Source organism: Sinocyclocheilus anshuiensis, unplaced genomic scaffold (genome assembly GCF_001515605.1).
Source record: "Sinocyclocheilus anshuiensis isolate Anshui unplaced genomic scaffold, SAMN03320099.WGS_v1.1 scaffold267, whole genome shotgun sequence".
Classification (NCBI taxonomy): Eukaryota; Metazoa; Chordata; class Actinopteri; order Cypriniformes; family Cyprinidae; genus Sinocyclocheilus; species Sinocyclocheilus anshuiensis.
In genome coordinates, this window is record NW_015552637.1 from 428,281 (window position 1) to 436,466 (window position 8,186).

The following is an 8,186-nucleotide window of genomic DNA, read 5'->3' on the forward strand; positions in this document are numbered from 1 at the left end:
TACGTCTGTTACTTTTGATCAATTTTATGCATCCTTGCTAAATAAAATAATTTTCTTAAAAATAATCATACCATGTTGGAAGATAATGCAGATGAGTTACAGGTATGTTAAGGATAGATATAAATATATAACTGCATTTTTATGTTTTAAAATGCATACATGTGTATTTATCTAAAATATATCATTATAAGAATATATGTAAATAAATATATACTATTATTTTTATTAATTCAATTCATCATGCTTTATTTGGTTATAAATGTATGTTGCAATGTTAAATATGAAGATAAGCCTGATTTGTTTATGTGTCTTCTTTATATTTATCATATAGCACATATTATACTTTTAAAATGTCTATATCATCATTGTTATTATTATTAATATTAAATATTGTGATTATGTTGTTTATGTTTATTATTATAGTCAAATGATGCAAGCAGGTTCACAATTAGTGATTTTTATGACCATGAAAGGTCAAAGATTGGGACCTCTCATAAGCAAGAAGTCTTCATCTTTTCAGCAAGAGAGGACAATTATGAAAATACAGAACTGCACTTGTGCATATTCTCCCGCTCATACATACCCTTAAGAAAAACAAGAAATGTCCCTTCCATGTCACAGACTTCGAGTCTCACTTGCCTCTGTCGATTACCATTGTATTGTATCATGAGGTTGAATAATGACATAAATCAGTGTCTTAAATCATTTTAATGTCAAAACAAACCACGGTTCAGCTGTTTTTGATATACGTGGATGTGGGACTCCTATGTGATGTGGCAGCCATCAGCCTTCAGTCTCAGTCGAAGATCCTCTTTCCATCACTCCATTCCACCTCTCGGCCAACGTCACTCTTAGCCTACAAATGCTCCTTATTTTCATTTGGTCTGCTCTCTCAGGCTTTTGACAGAAGGGAAGAGAAGGGTTCTGTAGACCTGCCAAAACAACACTGGCGGTTGAGAAACAATGGCACACCCTGCACATTTTTCGACACTCCAAGAACCCCAGACTTCCCCTCAACACAATAATCCGCCTCTCCTTTTGTTTGTCGGATCTCAGCAGCCCTGCAAATCGACATTGGCAGCACTGACTGGCGAGCCTCAAGATGACTTGACCAACATGGTCACCTCTCCTGCCAAAAGGAGCAATGAAAAAGGACCAGAGAATGAGAGAAATGCTTCAATTGATACAGGAATCTAGACAGTTTCAGATGAAATTTGTTTGAGAAATGTGTGGGTAATCGTATGAGGTGAGGGGAGCCGGGCCCATTCAACAGCCTAATGGCAACTTCTGTGGCTTTCCAGACCAAAATCTGCAAAACCCTTTCCAGATAGTGAGGAAGGAGCATTTTGTGGCAATTATACGTGCTTGTGTTTGTGTAGATCACATGAAGAAACAGACTGCTAAAGGTCGTGCCATAAGATAATTGATGCTGTAGCTTAAAAAAGTCTTCCAGGATGTTAAGAAAAACAATTCAGTTGCTGAATGAGAAACATTCTCATAACCTTTAAAGATAAAGTTCACCCAAAAATTAAAATGTACTCACCCTCGTGTCATTCCAAACCCATTTGACTTACTTTCTTCAGTGGAGCACTAAAGGAGACATTTTGAACGTCATACTGTTTGCTCTTCTCAGTTTAATTGCAGTTAATGAGAACTGGAGCTTTCAAGCTACAATAAGGACAAACTCATCGTAAAATATCAGTCCATACTGTCCGTACATACTTGTGCACTAAATTCCAAATCTTCTGAAGCTGTACCGTAGATTTGTGTGACAAACAGACCAAAGTCATAATTCTTTAACAATATTCACCATGAATGAGCTGTTGGGTTGAACTTGAAAACTGTATCAGTCTGATTCATCAATAAATTGGATCAAATGATTCATTGAAAAGAATCAACACAAGAAAATTCATTCACAATCAGACATTGCTACTCTGATGAACATGCTAAGAAGAGCTACAACAGATGTCAATATTTTCAGTGAAAAATACATGAACTATTTTTCTGTTCATCATAAGCTGTCGTACAGGGATTCAGAAGGGTTGTAATTTAGCGCATAAGTTATATGAACCACTTTTATGCTGCTTTTTTGTTATTTTGGAGCTTGCCAGTCCCATTTCTCTTTTGCTTTAAGGATTTTCTTCAAAATTATTCTTTTTGTACCACTGAGAGAGGTCAAAAAGCAGGTTTTAACAGCATGAACTCATTATGACTTATGCTTCTCTATATTTCTCTTTTAAATATTAAAGAACTTTTCTCTCACCTTGAAACTCTAGGCCAGTTTGATCTGTTTCTAGGATGAATTATGCAAAACACTTTGTATTGACAAAGAACAGGATAGGAGATGGTGCACTAAGCATGGTGAACTCAATACTGCTAAAGCCATTACAGTCATGGTTTTCAAGTGGTCTCCAAACTTTAAACCAATTCATTGTAGTTAACCCAATAAAAAGTGACATTCAAAAAAGCATGAGTAATTTGACGCAATAAATGCCAGTGAACAATCAGTGCAAAGTAAAGTAAAGAGAGGTTTACGTCTAGTCTGCTGACTTTACTGCGAGCGATGGGTTCAGTAAAGGGAAAAAATATTATTTTGGCAAATCACTTCCAAATAAAATGTATTTAAAAATCCACGTCTGGCTGGATGTGAATATTACACTTTGCACTCGACCAATGCCAAAGCATCAGTCGGTTCCAAAACCCTGCAGGTGACTCTTTAACAGCCCAATATCAAATGAAAGTATGGAGTTTTATACACAGAGGACTGTTGAAATGGCCTGCTCATTTCCGAAACGGTCTGCTGCATACCTGCATGATTTACACCCAACCGACATAATACGGTTTCACATCATTAATGTGTTGTGTTCACTCTGTCGTCTCTGTGTCTCACTCAAAATATGGGAAATCTCTAAGACAAATAGAGAGAGAAGCTGCATGCCGTGACATCCTGTGATTGATGCATCCTGTTATTTATTGACTTAAACATTTTTTTGGAGTGTTATTGAATGGCATTCAAATTAAGGGGATACAGAATGGAAGCCCATTTCTTCCTAAGAGTAAAAAAGATAATATTGTGACTTTATATCTCACAATCTGACTTTGTTTCTCTTTATTGTGACTTTATAGCTAAATTGAAAATCTGTCTCACAATTTTGACTTTATAGCTAACAATTGTATCTTTATACCGCACAGTATCACTGTATTTTACTTTATTTCTCATTATAGTGACATAACATTAGCAATATCTCACAATATTGTCTATCTTTGCATAATTCTAACTCCATTTCTCATAATTTTGACTATATATATATATATATATATATATATATATATATATATAAATGCATAAATAAAATTTCCAAAGTTTAAATAAATGTAATACATTAAATAAGTTCCTAAATAAGAGTTAAAATGAAAGGTTTTAAAGGCCTTACAGACAAACAAACAATTTTGTTTTAAATGTCACCAGTTTGTACTTAATATATATACACTACAGTTCAAAACTGTGGGTCAGTCAGATTTTTTATTTGAAAAATTGAATACTTTTATTTAGCAAAGATGAATTAAACTGATCCATATTGTCAGTAAAGACATTTATAATTTTACAAAAGATTTCTAATTCAAAGAAATGCTGTTCTTTGAACTTTCTATTCATCAAAGAATCCTGAAATAAATCCTGAACTATATTTTGAACGTTTATAATAATAAAAAAATGTTTCTGGAGCACCAGATCACCATAGAATGTGATGCGGAAGACTGGAGTAATGGCTGCTGAAAATTCTGTTTTGCCAGTAAAGGTATAAATTACATAAAATGTGTAAAAATGGGGGGAAAAAAACTTATTTTAATTTGTAGTAATATTTCACAATATGACTATTTTTACAGTATTTCTGATCAAATAAACTTGGTGAGCATAAGCATATTATTAATAATAATAAAATAAATAAATAAAATTTACCAGCCCTAAACTTTTGAGTGGTAGTGTAAACTTTTCATTAAATTATACTTTATCTTTATCTATACTTTATCTAGAGTGGAAGAACAATTCATTTCTCAGAATTTTATTACTGATCGATGTCATGACATCAGTGATGAAATCTTATCTGGCTCCCTTTAATTCCAGAACCAATGGTACTAAATTAGCTAATTATGGGCCAGTATTGAAATTCACTCAAAAAGTAAGTAAGTCAGTACTGTTGCTCCCAATAATATTTAAATTTGATCGTAACCAAACATATGATGTTTCAAGTGAAATGTGTTAGTTAAAAAATAGTTCATAAAAAATCATAACTTTGAGTGTGTATGCGTCACTTGATCTTTTGTGGAGGTGTCTAACCTCAGAAAGAGCTTCCGTTGCAGCCTTTGTCTGCTCAGTCTGAGTGATGTTCTGAACTTCATACAGAGAGATCTGCTCTGAGAGCTTTTCCACATGCTTGGTCAAACGCTCAACATAAAGATCCTGACAGAGAGAAAGAACGAGAGATGCTTGAACGAACATATAACAGAGCTTCAATGAAATGGAAAGAATTATATATATATATATATATATATATATATATATAGAAACTTATATCTTACAGTTTCAAATACTATTGCATAATTGCGACTATTTCTCATTATTGTGACGTAACATTTAAGAATAACAACTTCTCACAGATCTAATGTCTAATTATGCAAAATGAGTGACTAATTTTGCATAATTACAACTTGATTTCTCATTATTGTGACTTTATATCTAACAATAGTAACATATATATCACCATTTTAATATATTTGTGCCATTATTTTTCATAATTGTGACTATATATAACAACTCACAATTTAGATTTTTTTTCAACTTTTTTTTTTTTTAAATTGCTGTTATTTCTCATTATTGTCTGTAGCAACTTAAATCTCACAAATTTGACTATCTTTGCATAATTGTGACTTTATTTCTCATTATTGACTTTGTCTAATTGCAACTTATGTCATAGTTTTGACTACATTTTTGCATAATTGCAACTTTTTTCAACCAGTTATCTTTATCTCACAATTTAACTATTTATAATAATTGTGACTCACAATTTTATATTGCACACTTTTTACTATTTGCATAACTGTAATTGTATTTCTCGCATTTGTTAATTTATCTTTCACAGTTGTGATATCTGTCTTAATTTCTGACTTAATTTCTTAATTTGTGACTTTATATCTTACAAATGTGATTTCATTTCACATGAATTATTTCAGGTTATTTCTTACCTCACAAGTACCTTTTTAATTTCTTTTACTCTAAGGTAAAAACAGGCTTCCACAATTCAGCGATTTGTCAGATTACCCTAAAAGTATGGAAGCATAAAAGTACATACAACTGCATCTTGCATAGTCACAGGATGTAGTTTGGCACATTTTTTATTTTTTGTAATCCCTAGACAATCAGTTTCTCCGTTGTGGATAGTTAAAACCTGCTGTCATTTTAGTGCCCCAAACACCCTCAAACTTTTGTTACGTCCCCTAAATCTGCACGAGCTCTCACTTTTACGATTATGTAATCTCATTATGGCTTGCAATGACCTCATAGTTGTTGACAAGTGCCCTTTCATTAGAACGCCGTTTCAGTAAACATTAGCCAAGTCGAGTTTTATTACGCTCCTGATGGCTTCTACCTCAGAGCTAGTATAAATATTATTTATTATCCACTTTTCACTGCATTTTCATAATTTATGAGCTTGCAAGAGAGCGCCGGCCCAAATATAGATCGCGAGGCCCTCTGTTATTTTGCACAACAGATAATCGATTTCATTAAGCAGTGTCAGGGTAAATCGGCTTGAAATCTGATAATTACATGTAAGTGAAACTTGTATAATTTTTACAATGCTGTGAATATTGATTTCCCATCCACTCTTCTCCAAGGCCTATTAGAAGCTTTCTCCAAAAGAAGAAAGTAGCATTTATCAAACCGCGTTGATTGCAATCTGGCAACAAGCGGGCCAGTGGGCGAATGGACATGGCATGTAAATTTGCTAATGTCTATTTCTTTATGCAAACTCAGGGTTATTCTCTGTAGATGGTTGCTCTTGAATTCATATTTAAAAAACAATGAATTAATCCTTTGCAAACTACTACTGTACTACTCGCTGGGTGAAGGGGTTCAGGTGGAGGGCAGCCCAGTATTAGCAGTGCCCCGCGGTCAAGGAGACGGCCTGATGGATGGGACACATTAAAGGTGTCTGGGACAGAGGAACCGCAACACAACCGGTGCAGACCTCAAGCTTTAAAAATATGGCTGAGATGTCAACAGACTATAACCTCTGCTGTCCTGGGCCACAATTCTCGCTGTGCTCTTGAATAAAGACATCAATTTCTCCAAGTGGGGTCGGGGTGGTTGTTTCTCAGTTAGAATGAAGGTAGGAAGCAGGTGGGCTGTGTGTGGATCCAAAAAGACCCACTAGTCAGGTAGCCAAAGGCCGATCCCCAGGAGGAGGGATATCGGTGTGGTACGGTTGGCTGACAGCTCGGGGGGCCCTTATTGAAAAATCAATGTCCATTTGTGCGTCCAGCTCACCTGGCTGACTGCCAGCTTGCCTGAAGTCACCTAATGAAGCCTGATCCCGTTACCTGATTCCTCATTTGCTGTGTCAAAGTGACTTTGTGGCTGAAGTCATCCCTTTAGTTTCTTCTCCTCCTCTATCCTGAGGATCGAATGTATTCACCAGTCCATTCCACTGTGTGCGAGTGTGCGGTGAATACATGAGATCTGTCTGTGGGATAGCAAAAACATTCGATCAACATAGTACTGATATGTCATGCTGAGAACATTAATCAGAACATACCGCAAGCTGTAAAAGAGCACTGCTTGTACTGTCATGCTATTTATTATCCTATTTCCTTAATCTATGGGGGAGCAGCAAATAGTTTTAAGGAACACTATGTAGCAGTGCTGCAAATAATGTTTTAGCGTTTCTAAAGAATAATTTTTTTCCTAATAGGTTTTTGAGATTGTCTTCTCAAAACAAATTAGTCTCCCGGCAAGATGATTTAATCAAATCAGGACAGTATTCGACAGTATCAGGATGTATTCGACACTACGCACTACAATTGCTTTGTGATACTTCTCATAATCTGCCGAGAACAGCGCGGAGTTGCACAATCTTAAGTTATCACTCTTTCAAACTTGAGTTGTAAACGTTGTGCAAACTGTACATGAGACATAAGGCGAAAAACGATGCATAGCTTACGTAAAACAAACCGTGGTAAATTGTAAGCTGTTTTATTTAGGCCTACTATAAAAGCCCGGACTAATAGTCACTAAATAATCATTTGATTGAGAATCAAAATACACTGATCTTTTGAATCACTAAAAAGAACCGAGTCGTTTCGTAAATCGGACTACACTTGTCACGTTGTAAGCTATGTTTTTAATTCATTTAATTCATAATCCAGGTTCATAAGACTCATTCGTTCGGGAATCGGACTACTTTAGATTTGCAGTATGTTGTTGATTGACTAGGCTCCTAAGAGTGATTTGTTTGGGAACATTTGTATGTTTTTGAATCATTCAAAATAATCGACCCCTAAGAGTGATTTGTTTGATAATCGGGCTACACTGGCATGTAGTAACTAAAGAATCGGTTCATAAGAGTCATTCATTCGGCAATCGTACTACACTAGATGCGCTGAATGTTGTTGACTAACTAAAAAGAACCGGTTCAAAACAGTAATTAGTTCGGTAATCGAAGTACGCAAGATGCGCTGTACAGCTAATTCTCAATTCTTAATTCTTAATTTTGACCTTTTTGCAACTTTTATTGTTATGACTATTAAGAATGAAGTTGAAATATGAGGAGACTTAGTGCGATATGATTAAGGATTCAAACTAACATTGCCTGAATGAGCATCACAGCGCCATGTGTCAAGTGGGCTGACCATATCTCTGACTACACTTATATTTTATTAACATTCATATGCCAGCACCAGTGAATTTAGTCTCTTCCCACACTTAAAGGGGTCATATGATGCGATTTCAAGTTTTTCTTTCTCTTTGGAGTGTTACAAGCTGTTCGTGAATAGATAAGATCCCTAGTTTCCTGGGAGAGTAGACTACAAAGAGGTATTCGGCCAATCACAACGCACCAATCAGAGCACACCTCGATTTTCAGACCGATGAGCTTTGTAAAAATCGACACGTTTCAGAAAGGCAGGGCATA